At 46.4% G+C, this 18,005-nt stretch overlaps 1 long non-coding RNA gene and 1 pseudogene across 3 annotated transcripts; one reads left to right on the top strand and one right to left on the bottom strand.

Moving 5' to 3' along the window:
- The first annotated feature begins 5,857 nt into the window (after positions 1-5,857).
- Positions 5,858-13,941, top strand: LOC306669455. Of its 2 annotated transcripts, none has more exons than XR_013766119.1 (3): positions 5,858-6,557; positions 7,000-7,064; positions 12,134-13,941. It is a non-coding gene; the product is annotated as an uncharacterized lncRNA (long non-coding RNA). The 2 variants fall into 2 exon arrangements; XR_013766120.1 differs by lacking the exons at positions 5,858-6,557; positions 7,000-7,064 and adding exons at positions 7,099-7,504; positions 11,723-11,763.
- LOC306669447 (large ribosomal subunit protein uL30-like) lies at positions 7,527-12,136 on the bottom strand (annotated as a pseudogene). Its single transcript has one exon. The product of its transcript is annotated as a large ribosomal subunit protein uL30-like (transcript).
- Positions 13,942-18,005: the final 4,064 nt, after the last annotated feature.

Below are 18,005 nucleotides of genomic sequence, written 5' to 3'. Positions count from 1 at the left end.
CATGTATATATATAGGGCAATACTGTCTGTTTCATTCTACTTTTTTTCCATCTCCATCCCCTCCCACCCATTTTTCCTCTATACCATTCAAAGTTCCTTCATTCTTCATTTCCCCCATCACCCCCTTCTTGTTCTATATTGTCATGCACTTATAGGAGAAAACATTCGGCCTTTGGTTTTTTGGGCTTGGCCCATTTCACTTAGCATGGTATTTTCCAACTTCATCCATTTACCAGCAAATGCCACAATTTTATTCTTCTTTATGGCTGAGTAATATTCCATTGTGTATATATACCACAGTTTCTTTATCCATTCACCTATTGAAGGGCATCTAGGTTAGTTCCACAATCTAGCCATTATGAATTGAGCTGCTATAAACACTGATGTGGCTGCATCACTGTAGTATGGTGATTTTAAGTCCTTTGGGTACTAACCAAGGAGTGGGATAGTTGGGTCAAATGGTGGGTCCTTTCCAAGATTTCTGAGGAATCTCCATACTGCTTTCCAGAGTGGCTGCACCAATTTGCAACTCCACCAGCAATGTATGAGTGTGCCTTTTCCCCCACATCCACGCCAACACTTATTATTGCTTATGTTCTTGATAATAGCCATTCTCATTGGAGTTAGATGAAATCTTAGGGTGGCTTTAATTTGCATTTCTCTAATTACCAGGGGTGATGAGCACTTTTTCATATATGAGTTGATCACCTGTATATCTTTTGCTGTGAAGTATCTGCCCATTTCCTTAGCCCATTTATTGATTGGGTTCTTTGTATTTTGGGTGTAAAGTTTTTTAAGTTCTTTATAAACTTTGGAGATGAGTGCTGTATCTGAGGTGTGTGTGGAAAAGATTTTCTCCTGCTCTGTAGGCTCCCTTTTCACATTATTGATTGTTTCCTGTGCTGAGAGTTTTCTAGTTTGATCTATCCCATTTATTGATTCTTGCCTTTATTTCTTGTGCTATGGGGGTCTTGTTAAGGAAGTCTGGTCCTAAACCAACGTGGTGGAGATTGGGCCTACTTTTTCTTCTGTTTGGTGAAGGATCTCAGTCTAATTCCTAGATACTTGATCCATTTTGAGTTTTGTACAGGTAAAAGATAGGGATTTAATTTCATTTTACTGCATACGGATTTTCAGTTTTCCCAGCACCATTTGTTGAAGAGACTATCTTTTCTCCATTGTAAGTTTTTGGTATTCTTGTTAGTATGAGATAACTGTACTTATGTGGGTTTGTCTCCCTGTCTTCCATCCTGTACCATTGGTCTACCTCTATTTTGGTGCCAATACCATGCTGTTTTTGTTACTATTGCCCTATAGTAGAGTTTAAGTTCTGGTATTGTGATACCTCCTGCATCACTCTTCCTGCCCAGGATTGCTTTGGCTATTCTGGGTCTTTGGTTCTTCCAGATGAATTTCATGATTGCTTTTTCGGTCTTTGAGAAATGTCATAGGGATTTTAGTTGGAATTTTGTTAAATCTGTATATCACCTTTGGAAGTATGGCCATTTTGATAATATTAATTCTGCCTATCCAAGAACATGGGAGCTCTTTCCATCTTAAAAGATCTTCCTCAATTTCTTTCTTCAATGTTTTGTAGTTTTCCTTGTAGAGAACTTTCACCTCTTTGTTTTGATTGATTCCCAAGTATTTTTTTTTTTGAGGCTATTGTGAATGGAAATGTTTTCCTCATTTCCCTTTCAGATGTTTCATCGCTTATGTATAAAAATGCTTTAGATTTATGCATGTTGATTTTATATCTTGCTATTTTGCTGAATACATTGATGAGGTCTGGAAGTTTTCTGGAGGAGTTTTTTGGATCCTCTAAATAGAGAATCATGTCATCAGCAAATAGTGACAGCTTAAGTTCCTCTTTTCCTATTCGCCTTTAATATCTTTAGTTTGTCTAATTGCTCTGGCTAGTATTTCAAGTATGATATTGAATAGAAGTGGTGAAAAAGGGCATCCCTTTCTTCTTCCCATCTTTAAATGGGATTCTTGGTTGGCAACGGATGTTCTTTCAGAGCTTGAAATAAGTTGTTCCAGGCCCTTCTAACTTTTAGGGTCTGGGCTGAGAAATCTGGTGATATCTGTATTGGTTTCCCCTGTATGTCATCTGGTGCTTTTCTCTCACAACCTTCAAAATCCTATCTCTATTTTGTATGTTAGGCATTTTCATTATCATGTGTCTTGGTGTGGATCTGTTGTGATTCTGTGCATTTGGTGTTCTGTAAGCCTCTTGTATTTGATTTTCCATTTCATCCTTCAGGTTTGGGAAATTTTCTGATATTATTTCATTGAATAGGTTGTTCGTTCCTTTGGTATCTCTGTGCCTTCCTCAATCCTGAAAATTCTTAAATTTGATCTTTTCATGATGTCCCATATTTCTTTGAGATTCTGTTCATGATTTCTTACCATCTTCTTTGGGTAATTCTATTTTCAAGATTAAATATTTTGTCTTCATTGTCTGAGGTTCTGTCTTCCAAGTGGTCTAGTCTGTTGGTGATGCTTTCCATTGAGTTTTTTATTTGGTTTATTGTCTCCTTCATTTCAAGGATTTCCATTTTTTTTATCTCTCTTTGTTGAAATGATCTTTTGCTTCTTGCAGTTGCTCTTTCAACTGCCATTGGTATGATTATTCATTGTCTGCATTTGCTCTCTTATCTCATCCTTTGTTTCATGAATCATCTTAATCATGTATAATCTGAAGTCCTTTCCTGACATTTGTTCTACCATACTGTTACTGCATTCTATTAATATAGAACCTAGGTTTGTTTGGATCATTTTCTTCCCTTGTTTTTTCATGTTGTTCATATATCTTCCCCTCTAGCAGTGCAGATCTGGGGTGTTGCAATTTTCCCCCTATAGGCTTATAATGACCCTATAAGTTTCCAAAACCTCTTCTTTAAGTGGGGGATCAATATTAGCAGTGCCCAGTTCAGACAGTATGCAACCCTAGACCAAATAGCCGCTATGAGGACATTAACAATATTGTCATAATAAACAGAAAGAGTTCAATTATTATCTACAGTATAACAAATAGATTTGCAATAAGGTCTACAGTGTCTAATGGAGGACAAAGAAGAAGCAGAGGGATGTAGGATGTAGCTGTTAATGGGATAAGAAGAGTATACAGAAGTTGTAGATCGTAGCGAATGAGAGTGCAATCAAAGAAGTCAGTTGTTAGCTTGTGAAAAGGGAGAAAGAAACTCTGAGGGAACAGGTAAACAAAAGGAAAATAGAGCAAGAAAAGTAAAGAAATAAAAACAAAACTTTTCAAAAAGGAGAAAAAAAATCTAGACTATAACAGTCATATAGTATTCAAACCTCCCAGTCTTCGGTAGCCTGATGCATGAGAGGCACCTGACAATGAGCTTCCAGACTCCAGCAGGTGTCTCAGGATGAGATTTGCCCCACCTAAAGATGGGAGATACAGCTTCCAAGATTATCCAAGATGGACGCTCTGGCTTCCAAGTGTGTTGGCAAATGGGGAACTGCAGTTCCGGGTGTAGGTGTGGTCGGCTGGAAGTCCTGGAGGCGGGGTGTGGTTGGTTGGGCAGGGGTCCTGGAGGTGGGGTGTTTTCAGTTGGTTGTGGGATCCTGGAGGTGGGGTGCAGTTAGTCTGGGGGTCCTGGTGGTGGGGAGCAGTCGATGTGAGGGACCCAGAGGCAGGAAGTGATCGGTTGGGCTGAGGGGTCCTGGAGACAGGCTCAATCAGTCTGGCCAGGGGTCCTACCGGTCCAGGCTGTTGTCTCAAATTGGCGGCAGCCACGTGTACCAAACCTGCAGGTACTGTGACAGTGAACTTCCCGGCAACAGCAGGCAGCTGGTTCTCCACTGGCATTCTGCGTTCAGTCTGCTGACTGCTCTCGGACAATCGGCAGGTGAACCTTGGGCAGTGGGTGATGGGTAGGTGAAAGGCAGCCGCTGGACAGGCAAGAGGCAGGCAAATGGCAGATGGCAGGCACCATACAGTGAGCAATCTGCACTCAAAAAGTAGTCAATATGCTGGCAGACTGCAGATGATCACAGTAGACAAATGGGGTAAACAGCAGGGGATTGATAAGCAGAAAAACTGCCTCACCAAGAAACAGATATCATCTGCTTGAAACCTGAGTTATGGAATGACAAGGAACGCAGCCTCCCTCTAGTCTCCCATCTTGGATTTTCCTTAAGAAGTTACTTTTGATAGGTAGAGGTGAGTGAAGGGAGATGGGTAGAGGAGTAGGAAGGATAGTAAAGTGAAGCAGACATTACCTCATGAACTAATATATATAACTAATACGACCTGTGGGATTCTACATCAAGCATAACCAGAAGAATGAGAAATTATATTCCATTATATATGACGTATCAAAATGCATTCTACTGTCACATATAACTAATTAAAACAAATTGCAAATATTTTTTATAAGTAGAGAATTTAATTAAAGGATTTGTAGGTGGTAGTGTTTCCAGGTAGTCTGCAAAAGTAAATGTTACAAAAACTTGACTTTAATCTTCGCTGACAGTAATGACAAGAAGGTACTGATGGTAACATGTCACAATTTCAGATATTAAGAAATAAAAACATGTACATTAGAATTGATAAAGTATGATAATTTAATCAGGCTAGATTGGGCTGCAGTAATAAACAAAAACCCTATAAGTGCTTTAATTTATTTTTCCTGCAAAATCCAGAATAGGCCAGGTATTCGTGGTGGCTTTGTGCCAGCAATGACTAGAGCTTGGGTACTTCTCTCTGACAGCCTGGCCGCTGTGGAGCAGAGGCTTCTCCAGAGATGGCTGTAGCAGGACCTGGGAGGGCTGTAGAACTGCAGGAAGGGGTGCACACAGCGGTGTCTCACACATCAGTGACAGCCATATGGTTCCAGTCGAACGAAGATAGAGTTGGAATAATTAATGAGTACAAAATATCTCTACCTCACGAACAATAGTGCTATAAACATATTAATACCTTTACTTTCCAGATGAGAAAAGTGGGACACATAGCGGTTAACACTTTGCCCAAACTGGAACTCAGGTATAGTCAGGCTTAAAGTCCACATGCTTCAGAACTACACTGCTCTTCCAATTTTCTGAGACTGGTATCTTTTCCAAGAGATCATTCATCAAACTGACTTCAGTTGTTTTCTACTCCTTCCAAACATGCCTAGCAGTTTTGTCTTGCTTCTTAAGTTTTACTGATTCCTTCTTCATGAGGTGAAGGGCTAACCATGTCCAACTAGACTATTTTCTCCTATCTATTCTCCTTGTCTCACAGGTTTTATTCTGACTGAAAGACCAAAACCTCCTTTTTAGATTGATCTTTCTTCACAAATTTCTGGTCATTTTCCCCAAGCCCAACTAATCCTTTCTGCCCTCTCTACGGTTACTCTCTCTTTGCCTCTGAAAGATCCTGAACTCTAGCCAAAAGTATTCAAGACTCAGACCACTGCATTTTCTTGTCAAGTCCCTGAGCCTTGAAAAATCCCACTAACTCTTCAGCAGGCTCAGGACAAGCACCAGACTCGTCCGCTGTATAACGGCTACCCTTATTCCCCTATTAGCTTGCCTATTAAAAACACACACGTGGGCTGGGCTGGGGCTCAGTGGTAGAGCGCTTGCCTAGCATGTGAGGCACTGGGTTCGATTCTCAGCACTGCATATAAATAAATAAACAAAGGCATTCTGTCCATCTACAAATACAAAAAAAAAAAAAAAAACAAACCATCTGTAATCTCAGGATCGCAAGTTCAAGGCCAGCCTCAGGAATTTAGCAAGCCCCTGTCTCAAAATAAAATACAGAGGGCTGGGGCGCCGCTCAGTGGTGAGCGGCTCCAGGCTCAAACCCCAGGAGCAAAGACCCAAACCGCCGCCCCCCGCGCCGGCGGCTCCCACGGCGCCTGCGCTTCAGGGCCAGGGACGCGGCTCTGCGCCAGGGCAACCGCGGCGCCCGAGCGCGCTAGCTCTGGGCTTCTGGCCACACATTCGCGGAGGTCCCAAGCCCGGCGTCTCCTCACCCGCCCGGTCGGCGGCGCCCCTTCAGGGTGGGTGGTCGTCCTTCTCCTGCCCTCGGCACACCTCCTGGCTGTCCGCGGCCACTCTCATCCAGGACGGCGCCCTCGCTCGGAGGAAAGGGGCTCAGACTTCTTCCTTGGGGGACCTCAGCCTTTCTTCCCAGGATGACTGACGCGTGAGAACGCAGGCGTGGCACCTCAGAAGGTGACGACAGCCACGAAGCCGCGTCCTTAGGCACTTCCGCGGCCCCGCCACGCGCGCCAGCCTTCCGGCGCCTGACCTCATCCTTCAATGGAGGCGCCAATTTCTCGGCGCGGAACTCTAAGTTCCACCCCTAAAGATCGTCTAGGTCATCACCGGACCTTTTCAAGACTGTACCGCCAGGAAAGGAGGAGGGGAAGAGCCTGGCGTTAACCAGACCACTTCCGCTCCCAGTCCCAAGGGAGCCGGCCAGGGACAGGAACCGCCGAGACCTCGGTCTTCCCCGACCTAGAGCGGCCGCGCGGACCTCATTTCCGGCCCAGGTCCAGGTGACCAGTCGGGGCCCTTCCCCTGCGGCGGTAAGTCGGACGGACTGGAGGCCCCGGGCTCCCCACAGGCGCTTGCGCGGGCGGACCGGGGTAGGGGTCCGCAGGAGGGGCGGGGTCGCTGGGCTGGCCCTGTGAGAGCTGGGGACCACGACGTGGCCCTGCAAAGGGTCGGCGGCGCGGGGTCTTACGGTCAGCAGCCTACCATGACTGCAGGACGTAATCAGGGAGTGCGGACTGTGGCGAGCGTGGGGCGTGGCCTGTGGAGGGCGTGGCGTGGTCCTGCAATGGGGTCTGTTGAGGGCCTGGGGCGTGGTCACAGGGGCGTGATCACGGGTGGGGTCTGGAGGGCATGGGGCGTGGTCTATGCGGCTGTCCGTGCTTTCTCAGTGGAAAGTGGATAGTGAGCGTTTAGAAAGGAGACCCCCATCACTGGCCTCATTCTGGGCCCTGACCCCCCGATTTTTGCTTCCAGAAAGCTCAGCGGTACTGGTCACTTTGGAGTCTTCCTGGGACTTTTCCCAAGACTAAGAAGAGGAGGTAAGAGAAAATCATTCATTCACTCCTTCCATTGGATTGGATCACTGGGGGAGGTCTAGAGGGGGACGGCCTTAGTTGTGACGCAGGTAGAGCCCCTTTGACCCAGGCAGGACCCTGTGCCTTGGGTGGTTATGACAGGAGGCACTCCAGCTGGAGATGCGGAGTGTGGGCAGCAACACCTTGCCTGCTGTTCCCACCTATCCTGCCTTCATTTAGCTCCTCTGTAGGTAGCCAGAGCAATCTTTTCTGTTTTTGCCACTTGTTATTCTTTTGTTTGTTTTGTTTTGGTACCAGGGATTGAACCCAGAGGGGCCTAACCACTGAGCCACATCCCCAGCACTTTTTATGTTTTATTTTGAGACGGTCTTGGCCAAGTTGCTGAGGCTGGCTTTGAACTTGCAATCCTCCTGCCTCAGTCTCCCCAGGCACTGGGATTACAGGTTTTAATTTTGAAAATGTTCAAACCCATAGAAAACTTGAAAATATAGTACTACAATGAACCCCATACACCTTTCACCTAGATTGTACAGTGGTTGACATTTTGCTACATTGACTATGTCTTTGTATGTATCTACTTTCTGTTGCTAAAACAGTAATTTGTGGATGTCATGAATGTTTACGATTTAGATGTGAAATGTCCTCCAAAAGCTCATGTGGGAACCAATGCAAAAGGGTTTAGAGGTGAAATGATTGGGTCATGAGAGCATTAACCTATTCAGTGTTTTTTGTTTTGTTTTGTTTTTTAGTCGTAGATGGACAATAACTTTATTTATTTTGTGGTGCTGGGGATTTGAACCCAGGGCCTTGTGCTTGTGAGGCAGGCACTCTACCATCTGAGCTACATCCCTAGCCCTAACTTTATTTATTTTAGTTATTTTTAATGTGGTGCTCAGGATTGAGCCCAGTGCCTTCCGCATGCTAGGCAAGCACTCTACCACTGAGCTACAACCCCAGCCTAACCTATTCAGTGTTACTCCACTTATAGGGATTAACTGGGTGGTAACTATAAATCACAGGGTGTGGCTGGAGGAGGTGGGTCATTAGAGGCATGTCTTTAGGGGCCTGTGTTTTGTCCTTGTAGAGCGGAGTTCGCTCTCTCTTCTTGCTGGCCATGTCCTTATCTGCTTTTCTGCACCACAACCTTCCACCATGATATTCTGCTTCACTTTGATCCTTGAGGAAGGGAGCTGGCTGTCTGTAGACTGAGACCTCTGAAACTGTGAGCCCCCAAATAAACTTTTTCTCCTATAATTGTTCTTGTTGGATCTTTTGGTCACAGCAGGGAAAAAACTGAGTAAAACAATGATTTTCAGTTCAGGAGCTAATCAAAAGTTACGCATTACATTTGATTGTGTTTCTTCAGGCTCTTTTAATCTGGAATATGCTACCTTGCTTTTTGTGGGTGTTGTGACACTGACTTGTTACTGATGCAGTCTAGAGCACACCCATATTGACACTCATTGTCCTTCATCAAGTGGTGTGGAGACATGGTCTTGGCAGAGGTGCTCATTGGCCTTATGACCAATACATTTTCTTTCTCTTCTACAAATAGGAGGCACTTCTTACTTTGAGACCAGGGTGATATTTTTAAAGCATAAATGTAACTGCCACCTTCCACTGCTATCAGAGTGAGGAGCCAGATTCTTTGAACAGCTCAGGGCTGACCTCTCACCAGGCCTTTACTCTTGGTTCCACACACCTGCATCTATTTTCTTCCTATAGACTTTGCAGCTGGTTATTTCTCACTTACCTTCACCCTCCACACCTCCCATACCGTTTCCCCACCTGCCCCTCTGAGTTGCACTTTTTTTTATTTGTGTTGAGTTCATTTGATATGTCTCCCCCTGGCTGTGTTCTATCCATGGTGCAGAATTGGAGGGAGAGGGTGGGGGACAGGACCTCATAGCACTCAAATCAGCAGCACTTCTTCAGGATGGGAGGAGGTGGGCCTGGAGGCTAATTTGGGTGTCCAGTGGGCAACCCAATACAGTGTCTGAGCTTGCCAGCCAGACTGTGGCCCTAAATACTGACCCTGAGACAGGTGCCAAAGATGATGATTAAAGGCAAGGGTGTGACCAGAGGGAGAAGATACCTTTGCCACACTAGTGGCCTACATGGTTAAGGCCTGAGGTAGTTTGGGATCTGTGGCCTAGGCAGGAGGGGCTATAAGCTAGCATCAGGTCATTGGGACAATGCAGGAGGTGCTGGATGTGGAGACTGAGGTCAGGGTACCCAGTGGCCAAACAGGCATACAGCGTCTGGGGAAGGCTCACAGGACTACAGGTCATAGACATACCTCTATAACATGCCTCCACATCCATTTCCTCAGCCCCCAGGGGTGGGACTGCAGGCCACTCCCCTAACCCATCTCCTGCCCCATGGGACCATCCCCTCCTGGCTGGCCCAGCTTCCAGGCTCCTGGATGAAGCACCTCTCTTACAAGTGCCCTGCAGCCCCTCACCCTCGTGTGGAGCTCATTGCCCAGAGGCACATACTACCTGCTAGCAGTAGTGCCTTCCTTGCATTTCCTGGCCGGGTCTCTGCCTGACGCTCCCTTCCCACCTTCCACGCTGCCCACTGCTCTGAGCTGACTGGTTGGTCTTGACCCACTGCTAGAGGTGACATGGCCAGTGCCTGTGGCTGTACAACACTCCTGCACTGAGTTAGGGGTAACCTGGGAGGTGGACCTGAAGGATGGATTAGAGTTAGGCAGCAGGTGTGGAGAGGAGACACAAATGCAGAACCTCAGAGGGGACTGGCCAGTGCTGTGGCAGAGAAGGGTGAAGACTGAGCATCCACCTGGGATGCAGCAGGGACCTGAGCTGTCAGCAGGACCTCAGAGGAGGATGGGCTCAGAGCTTACCCAGAAGCTGATTGGCTGGGTTGTGGGCAGCAGGCACAGCAGATGGCTGGGAAGATTCAGGGAAGTGGAGCCACAAGGAGGGGTGATAGAGTATGGGAGAAGGTTGTGCTGTCCCCATCAGTAGCATGCTTCTCTGGAGGACCTTCCAGCGCTGGCCTATAGCAAATGCTTTAACCAAATATATTTCCTTCATGCTCTCATTTAAAACTGTGCAGTTCTCATGTGTCAAGTGGGGGAAACCGTGGCTTGAGGAGGGGAAGTGACTTACTGGGGACACACTTATTCAAGAAGGCCCCCATGTGACTCAGCAGCCCATTCTTTTTTTTTTTTTTTTTTTTTTTTTTTAATATTGAGAGCAGATACTGTTTTATTAACTGACCAGATTACAAAAACCATGGTAGATACCTTAGTTCATCCTACTAATAACCCTATTGATCTGGTCTTCCCTGTTGCCAACATCTCCACCTTCTACAAAAGTGGTGTTTTTCTTCATTCCGTTTCTTGGAGAAGATCATTTGCAGGACTACAGGAAGTTGTTTACTTCTTTGAAGTGTTTTCCAGTGCTGTAGATCTCATGAATCAGATCCTCCATGCAGATGATGCCATGTTTACCAAGAAACCATGCAATCAAAGCATTATCCGTCAAGGCAATTCATTTCTTACTGATTTTGCCACATCCGTACTTGTAGATTAGTTCATTCACTGACTTCAGGTTTGGGTACCCCCATGCAATATCTGTTCCACGATCTTCAGCATGTTAATTGAAGCCTTGTTGAGCTTAACGAAGGTGCCGTTGAAGATCTGGTGAAAGCAAAGAAGTTATAACATTTTACAAACCTTTGGGCTCACACCATTGATGTCTCTGATCCTGATGACAAATGCCAGTTTGGGTTCTGCAGGTACATAGAAGTTGCCAGCTTTTATCACCATCCTAGCCTTTTAAATCTCTGTTCTGTACATGTGCCTATATTCCTTGTGGTAATGCTTGACTTTTTCATACATAAGTTTCCTCCTTGCCTTTCAAAGCATCTTTTGGCCAAACTTCCTCAGGTGCTTTACCTTCAGCTCTGCATAATTCCTCCACTTTTTCTTAAGGGTTTCTGACACAGCAAGAGCCTTTGTTTTCTTCTCTTTGGCACCTTCCATGATTCCAGCTGGAAAAAAACAGCAGCCCATTCTTGAGTATGTGACACTGACTTGAGGTGGCTTAAGGAGGAGAGTAAGCTAGGGGCAGGGCAGGGAGGCCTGGGTCAGGTTCCAGTCCATTTGGAGCTACACAGTGGTCAAGACCTGTAGGAGGGAGTGGAGGGAGGAGAAAGGGCCAGATAGTGGCGCAGGGAGGGGGAGAAGGTTGAGGGTTTGTTAGAAAGAGGTGGCAGTGACATCACAGCCTCAAGAATCCAAGCAAGGGGCCTGGAGCTGTAGCTCACTGGCAGAGCGCTTGCCTAGCATGTGTGAGGCACTGGGTTTGATCCTTAGCACCACATAAAAATAAATAAGTGAATAAATTAAATAATCTTAAAAAAGAAAGAATTCAAGCAAGGAGTGTACTGTGCCATACTTGAACTTGAATTTAGGGGATTCCCTGGCAGCCTGTGGCAGCCCCAAGCTCTGATGAGGTCTCTGGTGCAGGTATGCTTCATGCTGAAGGAAATATGGGCAGCCAGGGAGTCCTCCTCACTTAACACCTGGCTCCTCCAACAATGTGGGACCCAGGACCACTGCAGACAGGGTTGAGCCTAGTGGGCAGGCAACCTTCATGTTCTTTCCTTCTGACCATTCCCTCCACTGTCAGTTCTTTCCAGGAAGAGCCCAGCCATGGTGGCCAAGTCCCAGGTGAGCTGGCCTCTGGGTCTTTCAGCTTTAGCCTGGAGTTCCTCACCCAGCACACTCTTGGGGTTCAGAATAGAATCTTCCCTGGATCCAGGCCCACCTTGCTCTCTACTTCTTCCTACCAAGCTGAGCCAGTCACAGGACCTGCAAAGAGACCCCAGTTTTGAGGGTGCAGTATTTCCACAGTTACCCTTTCCCCCACCCACTTCCCTCCCCACCCAACCCTTTTCCCCAGCATCTCCCTGGAAGGCTGGGGGATGCACACACAGACTTTTCCTGGACCCTCAGGTGGGGTGAGGCTTTCTGAGCAGCAAGCTCCTGTGATTACAGAACATGATGACCTTCAAGGATGTTGCTGTGTTCTTTACTCCAGAGGAGGCACAGCACCTGGGCCCCCAGCAGAGAGACTTCTGCTGGGATGAGATGCTGGAGAACCAGCATACCCTGAGGGCTCTGGGTGAGTACCACATGGTGGTGCCTCAGGTTCCTGCACCCTGGTGCCTGGTCTCTGGGCGCTCTTGGTGCTTGGTAGACCAAACACCTCCAGTCCAAGTCGGTACCCTTATTCTACAGGGAGTGCCCAGTAGACTCATCCTCTAATTCCTTTCCCTCCGGCCCTCCACTGGGGTCTTCCTCCTCTACCTAAGTGGCCCTCAGGCTGGGCAGATTTGATTGTCTAGCAACGACAATCTTCCTAGTCCAGACCTGGGATCATCTCTCAGCTGGAGGAAGGGGAAATGCCATGGATTGTGGCCCTGTGGACCTCCCTGTACAGGTGAGTGACAGCAGGTTTCCTGGGGGAGGCACTGTACAAGCTACAGGTGATGCAGCATGGAGGGCAGGTGGCCCTGACTGTCCCTTACTGGTTCCCCTCCTGCCCCCATCCCTCAAGTACAAGTCCACAATGACACAATGTCCTGCTGCTCAGGTGAGATGGTCATCTTCTCAGTAACCAGGAAAGTGTCCACATGATAGGCCAATTAGGACTTGGGTTTTCGTATAAACAGAACATTGCATCGTGTCCACATTTGGAACTTACTGTCAGCAAGAGGACCCTCCATTCCTGTCACTCATTCCATCAACAAGTACAAATTGAGTGTACCACATGTGGTCATTCTTCTGAGTGCTGGGGTTAAGATTAAGCAAAACCAAGTCTTTGCATGGAGTTTGACTTTTGGTCTGGGGAGAGCATTCCAACTGGAAAGGTATTCTCTGTCCTGACCCTGATATCCTCTCATATTGTTGATTCCACATTAGGTTGTCAACTCCAGAGGGCAGGGTCTCCACTCCTCACCCAACTCCATTCTTCACTAGGACCTGTGCCTGGCTCTCAGGAGACGCATGGCAGGCACTGTTGGAATGAGCCGTGTGCTCCTTTTGTTGTCAGCACTAAAGTGAAAAGCTGAAAGGAAGAAAAGTATAGTCTGTATGGGGTTCAGTGCTAGCCTGTTTTTGACATCCACCAGGGGACTTAGAACATACCTCTTATGGGTAGGTGGGAACAACTCTACCTCCCTTCTCCTTTCACAGGCAAGCCTTTAATTTCCCTTCTTTGTTTTCAGATTCTCAAGTCGAGACAAAGTGTCAACATTTAACTCCAAAGGAAAAATCTTTTGGAACAGAATGAAAAGTGATGACTCAGAAAGTTCCCTAAGAGGCAATCCAGAGGTATCTGAGTCTCAACAAGCTTATAGGACTGAGGCAGGACTAGAGCATTCATGGAAAAAAATCAGTAATGGTCAGGAGGAAGTTCTTTTCCCAAAAGAAAGGTCCCAAAACCAACATAGCAGAGAAAGACCAGAAATATAACAAATTGGAACGTGTGTTTCTGGGTGCAAACATCAGAGGGATGGGCCAAGAGAAAGCACCAATGGATGGAGGTGGATAGCCAAAGTGTTCCAGGAGAGCCGTGCCTGAGTGGTCAGGTGACAGGTCCCAGGGTGTCAAAACCTGTGGATATCATGTGTGAGAACAATGCAAGAACTCACACCTTACTTGGCATCAAGAAAATTCATGCTAGAGAGAAGCCCTGTGGATGTGTTCAGTGTGGGAAAAAATTCCATCCTGACTCAATCCTTAATGGACATCAGGAAGTTCACTGTAGAGAGAAACCCTACCTGTGTAATGATTGTGGCAAGGGCATTTGTAGGAATTCAACCTTTTTTATTTTTAACTGCAGATGGACACAGTACCTTTTTTTTTTTTTTTTTTTTCCCTTTATTTTCAGGGCTGAGGACCGAACTCAGGGCCTTGTGTGTGTTAGGCAAGTGCTCAGCCACTGAGCTAAATCCCCAACCCCTATTTTGTTTATTTTTATATAGTGCTGAGGATCGAACCCAGTGTCTCTCTCACACATGCTAGGTAAGCACTCTATCACTGAACCACAACCCCAGTCCTCAAACCTTATTAAAAAACCTGTTGATACATACTGGAGAGAAGCCCTACAAATGTAATGAGTGTAGAAAAGCCTTTAATCAGAAATCAAATTTCATTAAACCTCAGAGAGCTCATGTAGGAGAAAAGCCCTTTGCATGTAGAGTGTGGGGGAGCTTCAGCCAGCTGTCACTCTTGACTCTCCATCGAGGATGCAGTCTGTGGAGAGGTGCTATAAGATGCAAAGAGTGTGGCAAAGGCTTTGGTCAAACTCATCACCAAAGAATACAACTGGGAAAGCCCTGTATGTGTGAGTGTGGGTGAAGCTTTATTCAGATGTCACACTTGATTTATCACCATGGAGCACACTCGAGAGAGAAGCCCATGCGTGCCACCAGTGTGGAAAAGCTTCAGTCAGAACTCCACCCTCATCAGACACCAGCTGTCTGGCATGCAGAGCACATGCCAGCCAAGTGGATGCAGGGGGTCCATGGCATGAGCTGCCACAGGAGTTCAGGAAGAGCCTTCCCTCTGTGCCAGGGGAAGCATCTGAGAACATAGTGGGAAGACAGAAAATGCCTTCTGCTAGCTCGTCAGGCAGTGTCTGTAGTTTCCTAGTGCAGGGCCTTGTGGGTGCAGTGGGTGTTGAGGAAGCATCTAGTTGGAGCTTACCCCTTACTGTGAGATGATCCACATGGGTCTAACAGACAAGAAAGGCTTTGGTGCACTGTGGCAGAAGGCAGGCCTCCAGGCATCACCATTGCCAGCTGCTCCTTTGATCCCTGGCAGGTTCTTGCCCACAGGTGGCTATGCCCTGTGGTGTGCTGGAATGAGGACAAAGATAGCCTTAGCAGAAGCCAGTGATCTATGAGTGGCCTGATCCCACAATGCAGACCAGGAGAGAAGCAGGTTAAGAAGTGAGTCCCCAATGTGGGCCACAAGAAAAGATGAAGCTATTTGGTGTTGGCCTAACCTTTATCCTGAACAGTGTGATAACCAAGGACTGCCTGAAAACTCTGGAGAGGAGGAACAGTTTCCTGCTGCTGTGTGCTAAGTCCCATAATTCCAGATACGTAGAATGGGCACCAGCCCTGGCTTCAGGCAAGATTCATGTTTTCTCACAGAGCCACCAGTGGGGTACAGGCTGCAGAGAAAGCTTTGTGCCAAAGTCGAGGATCTGTTTGTACAGTCTAGAAGTAATTTAATCAAAGCAATGATACACAAGATCATTAAAGTAGAAATAAAGGTGATAAAACAGTTGAAGATAAGACCAACTAATTTTGTGAGCTTCAAACCATAGATAAAACTCATGGTTGTTTATGCAAAGTGGCCATGGAAAGTTTCCAATGGCTTTTCCCGTGGCACTTTTGGGACCTGGGAGGAGCTGTGAAATTGTCATCCTCCAGCTTCCTTTGTCAGCCAACAGTGGCATAGACAGCCTAGCATGCCCACCTCAGAGCCTTGTGGGCAGAGGTGCAGATGAGCAGCCACATCAACATGCCAGTCCTGGCCTGAGGGAGCAACTGTGGAAAAGAATGCAGGGAGGGTGGGTCTCTGAGTCCTGCTCACAGTTCGTGTACCTCGTGGAGAGCATCTTCAGTAGCAGTGGTCACACACAGGTGCCCCGCGCATCACTGATGGATGTCTGTCACAATCCTAGGTGTCCTGTTGCACACAGCCCAGGACTCCAGAGGACACCTTCCTAGTGCTACCTGTGCTGTGGGTCTTACAGTAGGGAGGGCAGGGTCAACTGGGAAATCAGGGTCGGGTGGACTCCATGAGGAAGAATTGGAACCTTGGTAGGGTGATGGTAAAAAGGGCCAGAAGGAACAGAGATGGAGATAGTAAAGGCTCACTCTTAATGCCAAAGATCAGGGGTGGCAGACCTTGGCCTGTGAGCTCAGTCCTGATGACTGTGGACCCCATGTGGTGTGTTTTATATATATATGATTTAGTTGTTGATGGACCTTTATTTTATGTATTCATATGCAGTACTGAGAATTGAACCCAGTGCCTCACATGCTAGGCAAGCGCTCTACCACTGAGCTACAACCACAGCCTCACCACATGGTGTTTTTGAGCAGAAGGTTTTGGAGTTCAGCACCTTGGCCATCTCTGCCCATGGAATGCAGAGACGCACTTGAAGCTCAGTGTCTGTGCCTGCTGAGACCTCATGCCAAGTGCTGTGCACAGCCGTCTCTCTGGCATCCAGATGTGATACAGAGGCTTCTTTTGAAACTGCAAGTCTCTCCTTCCCTCCTTCTTTGTTCCTTCCTTCCTGTTCTTTTTTCTACAGGGTTAGCCAGGTCCCAGGCTGGCCTTGAACTCCTGGGTTTAATCAATCCTTCTGCCCCAGCCTCCAAAGTAGTTGAGACCAGGCATGTGCCAGTGTACCTGGCTAAAAGGTATACTACCCTGTGGTGGATGTGATTTTAATTGACATAACATGGTAGTAAGCTTTCCATTACTATAATAAATACCTGTGATAACCAACTTATGAAAAGGAAAGTTTCGTAATGGATCATAGCCTTGATGGTTTTAGTTCAGTTGATCCCATTGCATTTGAGCCTTTGGCAAGGTAGCACATCCGAGTGGGAGAAAGTAGTGGAGCAGACCACTCACCTTGTGGCCAGGAAGCAAGAGAGAGGGTAGGGCCGGACTCCGACAGTCCCCTTCAAGGGCATGGCCCCAGTGACATGAAGACCTCCAGCCAGACCCCATCCTCAACAGACTCCACCTCCAACAGTGTGCCATGCTGGGGAGTTTTTAGGGAACACATTAGTTTGCTTTTGGTACTGGGAATTGATCCCATGGTTGCTTAACCATTTAGCTACATCCTCAGCCCTTTTTTATTTTTTATTTTGAGATAGGGTCTAAGGCGCTTAGGGCCTCACTAAATTGCTGAATCCAGCCTTGAACTTGCAATCCTCCTGCTTCAGCCTCCTAAGTCGCTGGAATTACAGGCATGTGCCACCACATCCAACCCTTTAGGGGACACTTAACATGCAAACTGTAGCATGCAGTGTGGTGTAAGTCCCATTTAATTTTTGTATGCAGCTCTTCCTTTGGGATCTCCTCTTGCTACATATACATAGCTGGTTCTTTGTTCCCAACTGCTGTGGCACATTGTACTCCCTGCGTTTTATTACGTGTCACCTACTGATGAGCTTCTACATTGCCTTCTAGTCTCCACTGCTGCAAATAAGGTTGTGCTGAGTATCTGCTTCCACAGGACCCATGTAAAAACTCCTTTGGGTTACCTTCCCTTAAGAGGTTGTTGGTTCACAGAATATTCCTGTGTTTAATTCTGCCATCTACCACCAGGCTGCCTGTTAGGGCTCCTTAAGCCACTCACATCCCATCAGCAATGCCTGGGAATTTCTGGCTTGCCATGTCCTCACCCCACGGACACAGTTCTCTCGTTTTTTTTTTTTTTTTTCCCCAACCAGATATGTAAACAAAGAAACATCACAGTTGTTTCAATTTCCCTTTTTCCAAGTGAATTTGATGATACCAGTACTATCCAGCCATTCCCTTTTTGTGGATTCCCATTTTTTTTTTTTAACTTTTCTTCTGGAGTTCCTTTGTTTGGTTTTGTCTTGTAGATTCGCAAGAGTTCTTGTATATTCTAGATGTAAATAATTTTTCAGGTTTATATTGCATATCTCTTCTTGTGTACCGTCTACCGTCTATTAATTTTGCAATGACATCTGTTTAACAAATTTAACAATATTAGCTATTTTTTTTTTTTTTTTGTGCTTTTTGGCTTTAGGAAGTTTTTGCTCTTTCCAATGTCATCAGGATACTCTCGTGTTTTCTTCCATTTATATTTTAATTTTACTTTTCATGTTTATGTTTGTAATTCATTAGGA

Source organism: Sciurus vulgaris, assembly GCF_902686455.1.
Source record: "Sciurus vulgaris genome assembly, chromosome: 1".
Lineage (NCBI taxonomy): Eukaryota > Metazoa > Chordata > Mammalia > Rodentia > Sciuridae > Sciurus > Sciurus vulgaris.
This window is presented reverse-complemented; position numbering and strand designations above follow the sequence as displayed.